The sequence below is a fragment of the Neopelma chrysocephalum genome, unplaced genomic scaffold (assembly GCF_003984885.1).
Source record: "Neopelma chrysocephalum unplaced genomic scaffold, ASM398488v2 Primary Assembly neopelma1_42, whole genome shotgun sequence".
NCBI classification, from domain to species: Eukaryota; Metazoa; Chordata; class Aves; order Passeriformes; family Pipridae; genus Neopelma; species Neopelma chrysocephalum.
The window spans coordinates 16,067,700-16,087,337 of NW_020897700.1; the positions used below are offsets into that span (position 1 = coordinate 16,067,700).

A 19,638-nucleotide genomic window follows, 5' to 3' on the forward strand; every position below is an offset into this window, starting at 1 on the left:
ATCTGGGTCTCTAAGTGTCTTGTCAAAATGTTCTGACTGTTAAGAACATCCTTGCCTTCCTCAATATGCTTATAATGTTTTGAAGTAGAGGTGAGCCTCTGTCTGTTTTTGTTTGAAAGGCAGAACCAAGGGTATTTGGCAAGAAGCATTTTGTTCATCTTGCTTTGAGTGTTGAACTCCCAAAAGCTGTTTTTGAGCTTTATGCTGTGATTTCTAAATTTTTCTGTCATTCTGATTTTGACTAGGGCCAAGCTGATGATCACAAAATTATTGAACAAGTCAGGTGTAGGAACTATGATGACATGACTTTGTCCTCTACTATAGTGATGGAGAAAGCATGACCTTTAATCCTCTGTTTTGTCATCGTTGTCATTAAATATACATAGGGTGAAATCTTCGCCCTACTGAAGTTTATTTCACTTCTGCTATTAACATCAATGAAGTCACGACTTTACAAGTTGCGTATTGCTTAGCCATGATGATGATGATGATGATGATTAACATCAATGAAGTCACGACTTTACAAGTTGCGTATTATAGAGAAAAAGCAGAAGATTTAGATTCAGGTAATTCTCATGAAATTGTTTTTACTTTTATTGAATACAAGTGTTATTTCATTTTACAATTTTTGTGGTCTCTTAAAAATAATCGTGCAGTCTTTCTTTATCTTATATGAACATGGCCTTGCCATTTTGTCCTGTTGTTTGTTACAAGAAGTGCGGTAGCAGGATAAAGAGCAAGAAAGCAGAAATAAAATACCAGTATGGATTCATTTTCTCTTACTAGTGGATATCTTCCCATCCCCCAGGCCAAATATGGACACTTCTTACCAAGGCAGATATTTCCTTGAATATTTCTTTGAATCATGTTTGATTCTAGTGTAATGCAGAAGTGAATGGAAGCAGAAAAATCAGCAGACGTTGAACTAACAGTTAAATAGCTGAGAAGTGAGTGGAAATTTTCAGTTAAGGAATGTGGTATCCAGTACAAAGACTCAAGGAATTCTTTATTTTTAAATTAGTGGGCTGTGAAATATATTCCTACACTTGCAGATTCCAACTGTGGAATATATTCCAACTACTTGCAGAAAAATGTGCCTCCTCCTAGTTACCGAGCGTAACTCCTGGTAATTAGGATTCGAGCAAACTGTGGCAATGTCATTAGCTTAGTTAACCTGTAACCAGTGTCAGGGCTGAGCTGGCATTTGAAGTTGCTCAGGATTGTTGTGAATAAAAACAACATATCCAGATAGGATACAGGATAAAGCTTATCCTAGTCTTCCAAAACATCTGCCATCTTACAAAGTTGTCTATATGGAATAAGACTCCAAGATTTTCCATTTCCTATTGGTGGAATTCTTCTACAATACAAATACAACAGATTATTTGTATTCTGTCTGTATTGTCACACAAAAGATATTGTAGGAATAAAGGTAATTTTTATCTTTTTCGCGGCCTTAGCCAAATTGCAATGCAATTCCTGGTCTCCCTTTCTAATGCTTGCACTCTAGTCTGCTGTCAGAGAGGGAGTGAGATGGCAAGGTTGAAAGGTCATCTCTTTGTTTCATTTATGAGCAGCACTGACTTAAAGCAAATGAGAGCTAGTTTTGCTCAGAGATCCAGTTTGAGGTAGTAATGTGTAATTCTTGATGGTAACCTAGTTTTAAAATTAATTTTGAATTTATCTTTTGATGTCCTTTTAACCTTTTGGTTTCTTTTGCTGTTAGGTATAAAGCATAGATATGCAGAAATTGCTTTTAATAGAAATGCTTCTCACCAACAATCTTTTTCTTAATCACAATTTTTTTTAAATCTTTGGCTTTGATTATGGTAGTATTGAATCCCAGATTGAAACCAGCTAATGGATTTTGCAGAGAAAAGGCATAGTTACTATGGCTACACAGCCCTCTGAAAGCTTAAAAGGACAAAGGATAAATGAATACGGACCTGGCTGCTCAGCCATTTCTAGACTAGATTCTATTAATTTAAAGGCTTTATAGCCTTTTAGACACCGTCAGAAAAAGCAGGATGTTAGTCCTTTAAGAATTTGTATTTTATTTTTAGAGTAAATCATTACATTTGAAGTAGCATATTTGAAAAATATTTTTCAAAACATGCTCTGCTTGTGATCAGTTTATTCACATGTTTCTATTTCTTGTAATGAAATTGACTATTACTGATCATTTCATCACTGATGTTTTTACAATGGTATTTCCAAATGAGTCCAAATCCAATCCTCCTATGGACAGGTAAACACAGAACAAGTGTAGTTTGATGAAAACTTACAGTAATATACTTTTTATAGCTTTCGTTGTAATTTTGACTGAAATGTTTTTGCCTTTGATTTTCTTGCAAATCAACCTACACATTTAAGAGAAACATTTTGCATATAGTAAAGCATGATAAAGTACATCCATGGTTAGGTTTATACAATTAAGGATCGACTTACCAGTTTTTAGCATCACCCTGGTGACTGATGGCAGAAATGCTACCACCTGTCTTTGCCTGAGAAATAAAATGCATTAGAAAACATAAACATATTGCTCATCAGTCAAGGGCATACTTTAATGGCCTATTAAAAATAATACAGAAGAAAGGTTTTTAGAGTGTAATGATAAAATAGATCTATCTGCCTACTGATAACTGTAAGCACTGTACTTTGGCTGGTGGGTAGTAGAAAACCATTGGGAAGGTAGGAACTGAGCTTACAGGTGCTTTACTAAAGAGATATTTAATGTGCTCTTATTTACAGGAAAGAGGGCTCTTGTATTTGTATTCTGGATTTTTCTCTCCAGCAACGTTTGCATATATTCATAAAGTGTACTGGACTTCCTGCATATGCAACAGACCTTGTTGTCCTCCTATTGTAGATCTATCCTGTGTTTCATAGAAATGCCACATTTGCTACATTAGAACATAGTGTCATTTATGTCTAAGACATGCAAAGAAGCCTTTCTAACTAAAAATATCAAAATTATTGTGAAAAATTTCACCAGAGAGACCAGCAATCTAGACCAATCTGTAAAGCCTGTTTGGGCCAAATTTCAAGGGGAGGAAAAGAGAATGCCTGGGAAAACTCAAGAATAACCCAAGGAAATGTATAGGTGAAAGGAACTTTCGTGGATTAACCCCAGCCAGCAACTAAGTACCAGGCAGCCACTCGCCCACTCCCTGCCTCTACTCTCCAGTAGGAAGGAGAATCAGAAAAAAAGTAAAGCTCATGCATTAACTGCAGTTTAATTATTGAAAAAAATACAATAGTAATAGTAATAATAATAATGGCCAGACTTCGCGAACGAAGATTTTGGGAAAGGTCTTTTACTTTCCAGCCTGCGCAATGGATTTTTTAGGTGAGACACAGCATGCGCTGAACTGAGCCCACCCTTTAATCCTAAGGTTCATCTGCCGGGGCCAAGCAAGCTTGGACAATGGCAGTGAGGTCCTCAGGACGTAGGTTTGTTTAGAGTGACCTTCTCATAGATGGATGGCCTTACAGGGCTAACGGGCTCCATCTGCCTGGGGGACCGAGAAAAAACAACAAAACAATAATAATAGTAATGAGAAGGAGAGAGAGGAATGAATCTGCGATTCTATGAATAAGTGAAACAAGTCATACACAATACAGTTGCTTACCATATGCCCATCCTGTCCCAAAGCAGCGATTAGCCCCTTCTGGCCAACTCCCCCAGTTTATAAACTGGGCATGACATTCTGTGGTATGGAATATCCCTCTGGTCAATTCAGGTGAGCTGTCCCAGCTATGCTCCCTCACAGCTTCTTGTGCACCTCCTCGCTGGCAGAGCATGGGAAACATGAAATGTCCTTGATTTAAGGAAGCACTACTGAGCAACAACCAAAACATCAGTGTTACTGACATTACTCTCATATTGAACCCCAAACACAGCACTATGCCAGCTACTAAGAAGAATATTAACTCTATCCCAGCCAAAACCAGGACAGGGGGTGATGCTGGTAGAAAATTATTGTGGGAATTTAATCCTGCTGTTTATTATGGATCTGAAATTGCTAAATTGTAGTGGGTCATAAAGTAGCTCTAAGTTATAAATTAAAGTATGGTGATGTAGAAGTGACCCAGAAAGTCTGATTACCTTTCAAACCTCCATAGGGAGGTTTGATTCTGCTGGTTTTGGACAGACAAATCTAAAATAAAGATATCAGACTTTGAAATTCAGTAGGCTAATTTTCCTAAATTAGGACAATTCTTCTTTAATTTACAGCTCGAAGAACACTTGTGTTACAGTTTCACACAGAATCAGTGTGCTCAAGACTAACATGATATTTACTGAGGGGTGTAGAATTTTTTGTGTGCTTCCTTTAAGAGAGTTTTTCAGAAGATTTTTGCGTAAAAATGTATATTTCTGTTGTATCTTAAATTCTCAAGATATAATCTCAGGTAAAATGTGAGTTACTTTCATGAAATCAGTGTTATTCTTTATCTTGCATGAAAATGTATTGAGAAATTTTCCTCTTAGTTATATTCTTTGATTGTTGTAAACCTGAGGATGTAAAATTTAGATGGGCTAATAATGAGTTGTAGGTGATGATATCTATCTGAAGTTGTCCCATACAAAGCAGCCATTGTGGGGCTTTCATTCCAAAACTTACTTTCCAGCATAGTGTAACCTTATTGTTTAAAACTTTTATCATGCACAATTTGTTTTGCTCCATGTAACATAATGATTTTAAAATTTTAATCAAGTAAAAACTACCATCATATTGACAGGGTTTTTAAAATAACATATATCTCCCACCCTGCCTTAGATTAATTAAATGTAATTATTTAAATGAAATTATGAGACTTATTTATGGATATTTGTTTCATTCATTTTTTGGTGCTTTTCATTTTTTCTTGATGAAATACTCAATTTCTTTATTTACTTGAATACTGCAGAAAAACATGCTGCTTGAAATTCAGCAGTGGATCAGTTAGAAGGACTTTGACAGAAGACTGAGACTATATAATATTTGATGTTGCTATGGGAAACTGCTTTGCAAGAACATTTGCAGAGCAGATGGACCACGATAAATAAAATAGATACAGGTAGATAGATGAATAGATATTGTTTAATGTTCTGTGCAAAAACAGGAAAACAGGAACTTTAATCTATGTAACATAGTTCTTTGATTCACCCTCTTTTTAACGGATATGCTGTTTGATATGAGCAGTTCTATAGTGAAGTTTTCCTATAAATTTTATTTTCAACAAATCAAAGAAAATTTCAGGTTTTTCTGCTTCATATTCTATGTTATGCAAAATAGTAACGTCCTAACTTTATGCTGTAATCTACTGCTTTTTGGGATAGTCTCTAAAGATACATCTAAGCACACAAACACTATGGAATGAAAAATCTTTGTGTTTCAGATGTTATAATTTCGTTAGCTTCACATGCTCTTGAGTGTTGAGAGCTCTTCTGTAACCTTATACACTAGCTTTTCTTCCTTGATTTAAAGAATAAAAAGGACAAGATACATACCCTGTTTAAGAACTAGAATGTCTCTGTAATCATGTGTTTGGCACAGAAGTTTGTTTCCATAGTAACATGAACACAAAAGATATCCCTGTGACGATATACATAAAATGTACCTTTGAATGAGTATATATGTACAGAAACATGCTGTTTGTTTACCATGTATTCTTTGTTCTCCCTGGCAGTGAATAAAAGAGGCATGTGCTGTTTGCTTTTTCTTTAAGGAAATAGGTCATTAGAGAATTTGAAATATAATTTCTAGTCATATCTTTTCAACAGCTCAAATTCTAACTTGTGAAAAGAAAATCTTATGGAAAAAGAAAAGCTTAATCTACTCCCTTGAAGATGTATGATTTGAACTGCTAAAGGTTTTTTCCTTCTAAATAATATATTGACTACAAAATATTTCTTAGAACTTTCTACAATCTAATTATGCTTCTCTTCTCATGAGTTATAAAACTTACTCCATGGGTTGATTACTCCACATGCTGTGGAACAGTTCTTTGGGTCATGCTGTCATAAACCCGTGAATGCTTACATAAGTGTTGGTGTTTTCATTTACTATGAAATACCACAAAATACCATTCCACTGAACTCCATACAGTTGATTCACATTTTTGGTGTGCATGTTATCCAATTTTTTTGAGTAGTCAATGTTTGTTTGCTTTTTCAGTATATCTTTCTATTATGACACGAAATACATTTGATATATTTGTTGTTAATCCATTTTAAAAATCAAATGTGAATATCTGCCTGAAGTTCTACGTTTATGTATATTTGCTTTCTCATGGGAAACTGGGAGAGTTAGAAGCAGGAATTATAGAGGAAAATTTTTGTCTTTTACAATCACAGAATCACAGAATCATTAGTGTTGGAAGGGGCCTCTGGAGATCACCTAGTCCAACACCCCTGCCAAGGCAGGGTCACCTAGAACAGGTTACAGAGGAACGCATCCAGGTGGGTTTTGAATGTCTCCAGAGAGGGAGACAATGAACTGGATCAGAGCATCTGAATTTTTTCTGTTGCCTTTAATCTGTGATTGTAAAGTCTTGCGATTAATATCAGAGAGGCCAAAAGTCATATTGGCATTTATTAGGCTCAGGGTTACTATATGTTGCTAGCTTTCAGCTATAACCTTTTTATGCCTTTTACACTAGCTAAAGCACAATGAGGTTGATTGTACATTTTTTTTCCCATGCATCATGGAGAAGAGATTTCATGGGTGATTAATTTAACCTCTTTTCAATTTATTTTAAGCAAAGACCAGTTAAATAAAACACTTTACAGAATCATAGAATTGTTGAGGTTGGAAGGGACCTCTGGAGATTTCCCAGCCCCCTGGTCAAAGCAGGGTCACCTAGCACATATTGCCCAGGTCTATGTCCAGTTGGGTTTTGAATATGTGCAAGGATGCATATGTATCTTGCGCAACCCATGCCATTGGTTGACCACCCTCCCGGGAAAAAAAAGCCCACAACATTAAGTGGGGTATCTTGTACTTAATTTATGCCTGTTGCATCTTTTCCTTTCACTTGATACCATTGCCTTCCTTACTCTGCCCCCAACCAGGTATTTGTAAGCATAGAACAGATTCCTCTTAGTCTTCTCTTCCAAGGCCTCCATCTCTCATACCCTCTCCTTACACAAAAGGTTCTCCAGTCCTTTAATTACCTCCATGGTCTTTTACTGGCCTTGCTCCGCTAAGTTTATGTCTCTCTTTTACTGGGTAGCCCAGGACTGAGCCCAGTGTTCACGATAGCTTACCAGTGCTGAGTAGAGTAGAAGGATCACTTCAATATGCTGATGATGCTCTTCCTAATGCAACCCTGATAGCTGTGTGCCGCCTTTGTTGTGAGGGCACATTGCTGGCTCATGGCCAGCTTGTTGTCCCTCAGGTCCTTTTCTGCCAACATGCGTGGGATTATTCCTGCCAAGTGCAGGAATTTGCATTTCCCTTAGTCGAATTTCGTGAGGTTACTGTTGGCCCATTTCTCAGCCTGTCAGGGTCTTTCTGAGTAGCAACACAACCCTCTGATGTATCGAATACTCTTAGTTTTGCATTATCTGTGCACTGTATCTCACCTTGCAAGTTATTGATGAATTTCTACTGAAATTTTTGTGTTTCATCAGTTTGTCAGGGAGAAGACAATGGGAGGTTCTGAGAGAAACATTATTTAAGTCAAGATAAGCAATGTTCAGTGCTCTCTCCTTGTCCACTGGGTCAGCCTTCGGTCAGCCTTCTTTTTGTGAAAGGCTATCGGGTTGGTCAGGCACAATTTCCCCTCCATATATCCATGCTCAGTCTGCCCAAACAACTTCTTATCCCACTTGTGTTTGGTAATGGTTTTCAGGTTTAATTTCTCCATTCCTTTCCCAGGAGTCAAGGTGAGCTGTGACTGACTTTCTTTAAAGTAGAGATGATATTTATTTTCTTCCAGTCCTCAGAGTTTCCTCCCTCCACCCTGATCACTGTGACCTTTTTTGATGTTTCTGTGGTTGAGTGCTCTCACGATGACATCAGCCAGTGCTCAGTAAATGTGGGTGCATCTCATTATGGCTTGTGGATCTGTGTGTGTCCATTTTGTTTAAATGCTTCCTAACCTGATCCTCCTCCACTGAGAGGAAATCTACCTTGCTCCAGGCTTTCCCACTGGTCTCAGGGACCTGAGATTGCTGAGGGATGGTTTTCTCGCTAAAGAGTGAGATGAGAAAGGCATTCAGTGTGTTGGCCTTCATATCCTTTGTGAGGTCTTCATCAGCAGTGGGCCACCATTTTCCATAGTCGTCCTTATGCTGCAGATAACACCAGCAGAAACATTTTCTGTTTCCTTTCATGTTCATGTGAGCTATTTACCCATATCTGTGATCCCAGTGAAGTTGTCATTCTCCAACTGCATGCACCTCTTAATTCCACCTGTTCCCTATGCTGTATGCATTAGTGTACAGGCTCTTTGGAGAGCTGATTTCCTGGAAAAGGTAGGCTGGTAGGCTTACAGATTTCCTCCTGTTGACATTGCCGGATACTCTTTGCTTGCCAACCTGGTCCTTCACTTCCTCTTTTGATTGCTGGTCATCTTCTCCTAACCCTGTTATTCCTAGTTTGAAATTCTCATTACTAGATTGGCCAGCCTGTTGGCAAAAACATTTTTCTCCACTTATGTGGACAACATCGCTGCTAAACAATCCTCTGTCCTCGTAGAACATCCCATGATCATGTGAAATCCAAACCCCTGTTGCCCACACCAACTGCTCAACTAATTGTTGACATGTGGGATCTGTCAACTTCTTCTTCACTCTTCTGCTTTTCTAAAAGCATTGAGAAGAAAACTGCCTGAGCTCTCCATGCTGTTGACACCCCTGCCCCCACACTCCCTAACAACCCCCCCCACATACACAAACAGCAATGTAGTAAATGTTAAGTGTTTTGTCTATTGTACTCTTTTGTGAGCAAATTTATGTAAAAACGTTGCTGGAGAACTAATGATATGTTTTGGCTTTTTTGTTTTATTAAGCTTTATTTATTCTTGAATGTTTTTCTGCCAATGCTGTATGGGTTGGCTGGTTATAAAAAGGCTTTTTCGACTAGTGTGGTTGACAGAGGGAAAATCATGTATGATTTTCCTGTGCTCAGGAAAATCAAGGATTAATCTCAAATCAATCTGAAATTCTACAGAAAGATTGATGGTTATCAGTATCTGGTGAAGAATATGATAAAAATTGTTTAAGACTACCTTTCAATTCCAGAATTTTTATTGTAGGTTGGATCATCTGGAAGACACCAGCATAAAACATTATCCCAAACCTTGCTTCATAGCATGTTTTAAGACAATGAAATAGACACTATTTTAACATTCTAGCTGGTTTCACGTGTCTTGTTTCTGTTTGTTCTAGGAAATGAACCCAGGAAGTAATGTGAAGGGTCATGTGAAGCTCTGTCATAGCAGAAATTTTCTAAAAGATTGCTTTACCTGTAAGTTCTTCTTTTCTGTTGTTAAATGTTAAATTATATTGTACAATGAGGAAAAAAAAAAGAGTTTATTTTGAACTGGACTTGCAGCTTGATTGTGAAGAATATCTTACCAAATACATTACGTTTAACACCTACTATTATTAACTTTATATTTTAGGGAAGAGCAAGCAAACGTTTTTCTTTTTATTGAGGTTTTGAATCTAATGACCAAGATTTTCATGCTGAGTCGTTATAGGTTATACATCCACTGTGATGCATGCTAAACTGCAAGAGCTTATTTTTCAGAAATTCGTTTAAAAGCAAATGAAAGGTGAAAATCATCCAAACTCGTATGAGAGTGTGAAACTTTATCACTAAAAGTTCTTTAGCAAAGATTGCGTATGCGGATACCTGTTGTGACTCAGACATCTTTGGTTTTCAGAGTTATTAAATTATATGATAGTGCCCTTTACAGTTGTGTCACTTGTGGCAAAGAATTTTCTTCAAGCTACAGTGAACTCATTAAATTTTACATATATCTCACAGTAAACTCCACTTAGAAATTTAAACTGTTGTTTTCATCTCAACTCTAATTGTCTACATCAAAATATTTGTCTTCCTAGCAATATTGCAAGAAAAAGTATTAAAAGATCCGTTTTACATAAAGAGCCAAAAACATTAGGCTTGATTTTGACAGATACCCGTAGGTGGGGGTAGAACTGAGAGCAGAATTCTGAAGTTCTTAGTCCCCATCAAGTGGTATAATTCAAAAATATATAGATAGGCGTAAAAAGCGTATAATGAAGGACATTGGGAGTTTGCAAACTAGAATTTAGGCAGTATATTAGTTTTCTCCCTTTTGTATGTAATTGTCATGATTTGACTAAACATCAACTAGATATCAAGATCTTGAAAACTTTAAGGAAGAAGGTACTAATGAAAAATGTTTCAAAATTGATAATAGCAGTTTTAAAAAACTTTAAAAAAAAAATAATTTCAGAATTTTTTCCTTATCTAGCACTCTATGTTAAAGTAGCAGCAAAGTCTATACATGGGCAGCACAAGTAATTTAGTTTGACATAAAACCTGCAACAAAATAAAAACTTAGAAACACTAGTCTTCCACAATTCAAGTTCTTTATCAAGTTTCAGAAAATAGTCTTCCACAATTCAAGTTCTTTATCAAGTTTCAGAAAATAGTCTTCCACAATTCAAGTTCTTTATGAAGTTTCAGAAAATGTCTTGATGTTTATTTATTGACCTCATCACTCTCTTCAACTACCTGAAGGGAGGTTATAGCCAGGCGGGGGTTGGTCTCTTCTCCCGGGCAACCAACAATAGGACAAGGGGACATGGGCTCAAGCTCTGCCAGGGGAGGTTTAGGTTAGATGTTAGGAAGAAATTCTTTACAGAGAGGGTTATCAGGCATTGGAACAACCTACCCAGAGAGGTGGTGGATTCACCATCCCTGGAGGTTTTTAAAAAGAGATTGGACGTGGCCCTTAGTGCCATGATATAGTAATTGGAGTTGGATCAGGGGTTGGACTTGATGATCTTGGAGGTCTCTTCCAACCCTACCTATTCTATGATTCTATGATTCTATGATTTCTGATTTTTTTCAAAAAGTACTTCTTTGTCTCAGTATTTCTTTACTGCTCTGATGTAACTTGAGACAACCATAAATTAGGTACAAATACAAGAAAATCTGTTAGAAATTAGAATCTTAATTCTGCACTTTGAGTTGTAAAGTAAAAACTGAACATTATTGTCTTTCTTGTATTAATATTCACACAGTACTGGTGCAACTTCAGCAATTGCCCTGTGTTATCTTAACTATATTAAAATGACTCTGATGATGTGCATTTCCTTTGGTTTTATCAAAGAATTTAGAGCGGCTATTTTAGGATAATTCAAGGAGACTTTTACAATTAGTTGAGTAACTGCTGCTCTGATAATGCTGTCTTAATAACTGAATTTGTTAGATTTTCAGTATTATTTAGCACTAGTCAGACAAGTGGATTTCCAGCATCATAATGGTAGCCTTAAAAAAACCCTACACAAACTGATAAGAGCTAAGATTGAGTTAGAACTGTCTAATATATTTCAATTTTGTCTTCTCTTTCAAGTAATTGCTCTGTTCATGTCTTCATGTCTCCCTGAGAAATCCAAGTATTTTATTTGTGTGTACCTGTAGATATAGAAGTGTGTGTCTGCAGATCTGTATCAATTAGAGGTATTTATATTCATTGAAGATAAGACAACATTTGGGACAAAAGTACAGAAGTGACTTGGAAAATTCTTAGGTGATAACATGGAGAAAAGTCTTTGACAGGATGCAAACCTGTTGTATTGCACACTGAGCAATAAAGTACATTTGCAGCCTCCCAGACAACAAATGCATTATTTGGAGTCCTGCAAATATGCTGATTTCTGTCTGATTTTAATACTGTGACTGCGTTTGAAGACAAAATAGCAGAAAAATCTATTGCTATATAGTTATAGACAATTTTGAAGTCTAGTTAAAGAGCTGGCAATATGTAAGCATACTTCCTACTGAAGACTGCAATTGTTTTTATAATTCAGATATTCAATCATTATATTGGTATAAATATACATATATATATATATAAACAGAATATATATATATATATATATAAAACCAGAAAAATCAACATAGAGATGAAAAAGGATGATATTATTACTACTACTATTATTATTTTCTGAGCACAGTTTGCTACAAGAGAGAGAAATCTAATATTTTTAACCATCAGATAGTTCCAACTTATTTTTCTCAAGTCTTTTTGTTAGAAATAATTCCATACTGTTAATTGTATATTGATTAAAAGTCTTTCTGTTATAAATTTATTGTACTGGGTAGTATTCCAAATAAATTAATCAGTGTTGTAAAACTAGCTGTCATGACATACAGACATATAACTGTATAACTCATTGAGATTTGTAGATCGTGGTGGCAATTAATTATGATCGGGTTTGTAATGATTATATTTTTCTCCCAAAAGGAATTTGCATGTGTTATTTGTATTAATGTTAGCTGGTGAACAAATCGTAGCATCATAGAATAGTTTGGGTAGGAAGGGACCTTAAAGATCATCTAGTTTCAACTCCCCTGCCAGGGGACAGGGACACCTTCCACTAGATTAAGGTGAACAAAGCCTCATCCAACCTGGCCTTGAACAATTCTTGTGATGGGGCTCCCATAGCTTCTCTGGACAATCTGTTCCAGTGCATCACCACCCTTTGAGTAAAGAATTTCTTCCTAACATCTATTCTAAATCTCTCCTCTTTTAGTTTAAAACCATTCCCCCTTATCCTATCATTAACCACTTGTGTAAAAACTCACTCTCCCTCTCTTTTATAAGCTTCCTCTAAGTACTGAAAGGGCACAAGTAAGAAAACAGGAATATTTTTCTACTTCTCCGCCCCCCCCGCTAGATTGTTCTATGTTAAGCTAGTCACAATCAAAATAATATTTCTGTCCTGTGCTTCAGGTATCTTGATATGTTCTTAATAAGTAGTACTACAAAGCCTACTTCCATATTTTTTTAGAAGAACCAGAATTTCAAAATATGATAGCCTTTCACCATGACAGAAATTTAAGAGTACAATCATTATGTTTACACATTAAATTGTTCCTCTTTATGAAAGGCATGTTTGCTGATGAGTTCACCTTTTTCTGTGAATAGTTCCCTTGCTGGATCTCTGGAGAACTTAGCTTTTTTTCCTATTCTTCTCATGCCCTCTGAAAAAAGAGATCTGAAATCTTCTCTGGATTCCACTGACAATACAGAGTTGGGTCAATTTTTTGGAGATCCTGATGAGAGTCTAGTGCAAGTAGGGAAAAAGGTGAAACTAACCCAGTTAAAAAGCAAAAACACCCTACCAAAACCAGGAGTAAGAATTGAAGTGATGTCTGTAGAAACTAGTAAAGAATAGCATAGATTTTTTGTTGTAGAAAATTCCAAGACCCTAAGAGCACATTAATTTCCAAGGAGTGTCTTGCACAACTCTAATTAAGGTTTCAGTGATCTCTGAGTATTGAATCTGCCACTGCTCTCCCCATGCCTGCCTTTTGTCTTTCTGAACTAAACTTAGACTTGAACTTTTATATCATATGTTACCTGGCATAAGTTTTCATGTTGGCTTCGGTGAATATATTCGGGGGATACAAGTTATAGCTGTAGCATTTTTGCATACTGTAAGCATCTTCCTGATAATAAGCTTGTATGGTGCTAACTTGCAGAGTAAGGAGAATAGAATTATTGTAAAGGTCTTTCATCTTTTGCTTTATTACTTATTAAGTAGAATTTTTTTTTAATAAGGGGTCTATTGAGGAATATAAATAGATATATCTGAACTGATGACACTAAGAAATACAACAGCTGTCCCTGTTGTTGCTTGATAATTTGCTTTGCTGAGGTATAATTTCATGCTTTGTTAAAATCAGACAGATATTATCTATGATTTGCTGAAGGTGAAATAAGAGAACAGGCTCTGTGAAAATTCTATGTTTTTAAAAATATATTCTACCTAATACTCACTGAAAGTAGTGGTCAGGAAAAAATGTCCTATGAGTTAAATATGTTGACATAGTAAAGAGCACTGATGAAACTAAAACAAAATATTTTATTCTTTATGGACAGTATGCAGTCAATGTTTTCTTTAGGCATAAACTTCCTAAATCTCAGGTAGTGTCAGAATGCATGTGCTAGTGAACATGTGCACAGCATTCATAAGCCACCAGCCATGGCTTTATTAGCTGTTGAACATAAGGAAAACTGGAGAATCATGTGAACTGCCTTAGAAATTAAGAGGTTGATAGCTTCTCAGGGAATTAGCAGTGCCAAATTTGAAAAAGTGCTGTTGGGAAAAAAAAAGGCACACAAATAAAAAAAAAATATTGCAAAGAATTCTCAGGAACAGAAGAGAAGGTACTCTGTTTTGATGAATTAAAAAAAAAATTTGAGGTTCAATGAGAGAAAAGGGAGGGAACGATACAAGCCATGAGTACTTCTGACTAATAGTTGTTATTTTGTATTTTTGATTAGTCTAATGGTTTTCAAATTTAGCAGAAGACAATTTCTTAGTTTATTTTCACTGTTATGAAAATATACATTAATTCTCTCTATATTTTTTATAATTAATAATAAGTTTCTGGTTAATTATGTGCAGGTTTACAGAATGTATGGGTAGGAATATAAATGCTTTGATTCCCTCATTTAGCATGGTGTGGTTATAGTATATGCTTCCAAATTATGCAACAAGATTTGGCTTCACAACTTCTCTCAAGACTGAGTTTGCATCTCTCTTGAGATTACTTTACATCTGTCTTGACCATGCTGTAGCAGTAGCTTGGAAGAGAAGGAATGAGTACCATTATGTAGCCTGTCATTTTTACTTCACCTGTTTATTACACTCATTAGCTATTACTCCACAATTAGTCCATAGACAGAAAACGTTATCTGGGATTAAGAGCCAGTGAAAATTGGTTTGGCTGAGTCTGTTTGCAAACAGTTGTTTGTCCTGCGAACAAAACTAATGCATTTTAGAGCGTAAGTCATAATGATGTTAGAAAAAGTGCAGAGAGAATTCTCTACAGTTTTAATTCACACCACTTTACAGGAACAGCGATTTCAGGTGAGATATGGTATTTTTAGGCTGTATGTCTACATCTCATACTACCTGCCTTTGGGCAAAAAACTTTGTTTCAGCTTCCTGACAGATGAAAAGTTCAACTCCACTCTCAATGATTTACACAGCGTGGAGGTATTGTATTGTCAGAGAGATGAAAGGGGTGCAGCAGGACCTCCAGAATGCCCACACAAGGACACTTATCTCTGAGAAGCTTGTCTGGACCCACTGAAAGCAGAACACTCCTGAGAAACCTCATGTTGGTAGAGAAGCAACTTACATTTTTTTCCTTCGTGTTGCCTAGGGGTTGATGTATCACTGAGCATTGTGTCTCCCTCTTCTAAAGGCAGGTTTAAGGTGACCGTCTCAGGAGATGTCATTTGCAGGATTACTCTTGCCACAGACTACTGATGCCATCTGAGAGACTGTAATGATTGTTGCCTTCTGGTGCCATCTACAAAGCTAGAGAGGATACTTGTTAATGTAATGAACCAAAGACAGCACTGTTCTTGTGGGCACATTCATGTGAGGATGGTCTGATGATTCTCCATTTCCGCTGCCACTTCAGTAGTTTCCTGGGAAAAAAAAAAGTGTAAGCTCTTGGCTCTAAACTTGAATGGGAGAGGCTAATTCATACTTCTGTAATTATTTTGATGGCAGTTTATTGTTGTAGTCTATTTCAGGTAAACCCACACTGCATGAATCATAAGAAATTGCTAGTTAGAAAGTTAAAATGTCAAGAGATGCTTTTGCTCCTCAAGTAAATAGTTTAGCATTAACGTCAGGTCTGTGTGGCTATAAATTTGGGGTTGTTTTTGTTGCCTTTTTTTTTTTTTAAATTGCGTGCATTGTAAGAGCATTGCCTTTCAACTATGCAGTAATCTCTGATAGGTTACTTGTATTTTTAGATTTTGTATGACTTTTGTACTCGGGCTTCAAGATATCCTTTTTATACAGCTACTGCTTTGTAAATAAGTTTGAAGTGAGTGCCACTATAAGTGGAAGGTTTATTGAAACAGAAAACAACCTAAAGAGTGACATAAGATATTACGGACAAACTGACAGGAGGGCAGTAGGAATACTGATGTGCTTCCTATGTATGTTTCTATTTTTGCGATTAGTCAGTGAAAGGAGTCAATAACCTGAAGGAAGTAAACAAGCAAAACTTGCCTGTTCTGCTATCTGCAGTCTTCTGTTGACTAGGAGGTAGGACATATCAGCAGCTTGTGTTTTTTTTGCTTGACTGGCCTAGCAGTGTACATAGTCTATATTATACGGAACTGCGTAGAAGATCTTGAGAAAACAAGATTTTGTGCACTATTGCCACCTCCCATTACTAGCATTGCATAGCTGTTGCTGCAATCCTTGGACTTCCAGGTTCAATTATCTTGTTATGGGTGGTAAAATTGGAGGAATACTGCTGATAGGTAGTATTTGTGTGTTTAAATAGTTAAAATACATAGTTATAACTGTAGTTTGTAGCTAGAATTTCTAACAGGTACACCTTGCAATGTGCCTTGATTGTTCTCTGATTGGGGACGTGACTAGACTAGAGCTGTGTGTGTGCTTCCTGCCTGCATGTGAGGGTTCCCTGCTGAGGGAACCCTGTGCAGAGGTCAGAGAGGTATGATGGGTATTAATCTTGTATTAATTTGGAAGGTACTGTTCCTGGAATGTTTTGCAGCAATCGTTCAAGAATTCCTGCTAAAGCAAAAACTTCTTTAATACTCTTTCATGTAAAATGTCATAAAAGTTAATTCCTGAGGCTACATTAGCTCTGCCAGCACTGACTGCTGTTAATTTCAGAGTACAAAATTTGTGCCAGGATCTGGCTTAACAGAGGAGAAAATTTGCTTTGGAGTGTAGACTGTGCACACTTCGAGTGGCTACAGTTAGATGGTACATGTAAACTCTTTCCCCAGTGTATATCAGTCAAAAAAACAGGATTGCAACAACTTCCATTTTGAAGTGAACTTGGCTTTCATATTTAAATGATCTGTTGAAGAGATGGCAGTAGTGTGCATCTTAAAAAAGTAGGTTATATCATCTATATTTTCTCTCAATTGACATTAGAGGGCAGGAAGATACTGGAATGATCCTTACAGCCTTAGTTTCCTAGGTGCTCCCATCATGAGTCTCTCATGGTTTCAGCAGGTCTGATAGCCTGGCTTTCATGTACTCAAACATGAACACCCCTGAGAAGGGAGTGTAGATGAGCCTGCTCCTGACCTGGAGAAAGAGCAGAGCCATGACACTTGAAGGTTAGAGCTTAGGGGTGCCTGGGGAGTGTCTCTGCCCTCACGTGTACTGACTTGGCAGTGGGAGTATGTGTGTGTTGTACTGGAACTGTCTTTGTGTAAGATGCCGTAGTGAAGACATTTCCTGAGAGCTGACAAAATGTAACTGCATTGGTCACAAAGAGAAATTGAAAGCAAAATGACAGCAATTCTTTTCTGACCATAGATAGACTAACTGAGATTTTTGTTTTGGAAGAGATTGTATTTTATTTTAAATAATGTTTTTTTCTTCCTAAGCAAATCACACTATATTTAAATGGAGCTAAATATACAAAGTGTATATTCTGCATAAGCAGAGTTATAATGACACAAACAGATACAAAAGATGTGTCCATGAATAAGGATTTTGTTATATTTGACAAATGCATTTAAGTGCAGTTATACTACTACTGCTATTATTATTAGGTGGAATGATGCCATGTTGAACACTTTGAAGCAGACAGATGTAAACTCATCTGGAGAGATGTAGTCATAACCACTAACAATTAAAAATATCTTATTAGCTTTGAAAAGTCTCATCTGAGACCTAAATTTGGATTTTGCTAATGTGGAACTGGTGACACATCCCTCAAAAAACCAGAGAAAGCAAGTATAGTAGCAGTTTTGGGGAGTTTTTTTTCCTACTTCTTTCTTTTTATGTTGGTTATACAAAGCTTTGTTTTGATTCTATTAGGCTGTACCTATAATGTGCTTACTTTATGTTAAATAAGTCATAGCAATAGTCTCTGTTGTTTGCTGCAATAAAAGTACCCCAGTAACTAATCGTGCTTAGTTGTTTTCACATTTGTGATTCGTGAATGGGAGAAAAGATGTTATTTGCAGACATAAGTTGAGCACTGTTATTATTGCAAGAAGTGTGAGGTAAGAAGGTTTATAATGATTCTTTGATATCAGTGAATTTTTATCCTTTTGTCTTTTTCTTTTTAACAAGTGTTCCTATTTTAATAAAGCTGGGTTTCCAATTTGCTAGACATGACATGCATATTAAGAAATATTCTTTTCCTGTGGGAGTGCCTACCATCTACATATACAGAAAACACATGGGTTGAAAATAAGGTTTTACAGTGGTAGCTTTTTCTATAAGCATAGCTTCCTTGCTCCATCATTTATGCCTTATGTTCTGGTTGAAAGAAAGTTTCTTAGACTTGAAGTTTCTTACAAGGAAAGGTGTAACGAAGTGGTTGTTCACTAAAAAATAAAAAAAGAAAAAAAGTGATTATTGGTTAAATGAAGAAATTGCACCCGTAACTGAACAGACAGCATATGAAGGCGGATGTTCATGCTTGCGTCATGCTCGTAGTCATACAGTGCCTTGAGTAAACTGGGCTATGCAATTTAAAGAAGGGCACCTCTCAGCTTTTTGTTACTCATGTACTACCAGAGAATCATGATCAGGCGACAGCGGGGAATTTCACTGCTTTTCTAAAGCAAACAGTTCCAAAAATTGCAACAGTAGGGCACTTGATCTAAAAACAGATTTGTACCTGCTATTAATTGCATCTGGGGCGGATTTCACAGCATGTAGCAGAAAGGGAAAATTTTTTCTTTGCGTCACAAATGTAATGAAACTCTTGACCCAGTGCCACTAATAGCTGTGGCTTAGTTGACACAGTCTTGTAGCTTTTTCAAGCTAGTAGGACAGCAAAAACTCAGGGCTGTGAAAAGTATTTCATTCTAAGCTGAGTAATAGGAGAGAGCAAAGCTGCTTCATTCATTGCTTAGTGTCTCATAGACACCATCGTTTTAGTCTTTCCGGTAAATGCATGTTACGGTATTGTTATAGGTCTTATTCTGTCTCATGTCACTTCAGTTTTCCTTACTGTTAGTGAGGGAAAATCATCTAGCGAGGGGTCATTTTTTAATTGCATGTTCTATCTGAAATGAGAATTTCAGTGAGGTAAGAGAGCTCTGGGTTTTCAGTTAAGTTTGTTTAAGTTTACTACTTAGGCTGGAAAAAGTCAGTGGAATGAGATTTAGGTGATAAAATGCCTTTTCAGGTAGCTGAGGAATATTGGAGGGAGTGAGCTAGAACAGACTAGGAGGAAGTTCTACTATCTATTTATGAGATAGAATGTTATTTTAAGGTAAATGATTCCTAAAATACTAGTATCTACAAAGTGTTTATCAATGGATGATATTAGAAAAAAGCGGTAATCAGAACAAGATGTGCCTCAGCAGTTTTTGTGAATATTTAAAGGTGCAGGCTTTGTTCAAGGTGCTTTGAGACTCATCTTTCTGGGAAACATGGAAATGTTA

The 19,638-nt window shown here is 36.5% G+C and overlaps 1 protein-coding gene across 4 annotated transcripts in view; it reads left to right on the top strand.

Annotated features, from left to right (window-relative positions):
* The window catches only part of MARCH1 (membrane associated ring-CH-type finger 1), a 229,943-nt gene that overhangs the window by 66,238 nt on the left and 144,067 nt on the right, over positions 1-19,638 (top strand). For 3 of the 4 annotated variants that reach the window (XM_027676782.1, XM_027676790.1, XM_027676789.1), the window contains exon 2: positions 9,380-9,458. The gene's annotated coding sequence lies outside the window, so the exon portion shown is untranslated. Of the gene's footprint in view, positions 1-7,618; positions 7,750-9,379; positions 9,459-19,638 lie in introns of all 4 variants that reach the window. The other variant, XM_027676783.1, reaches the window with a different exon arrangement.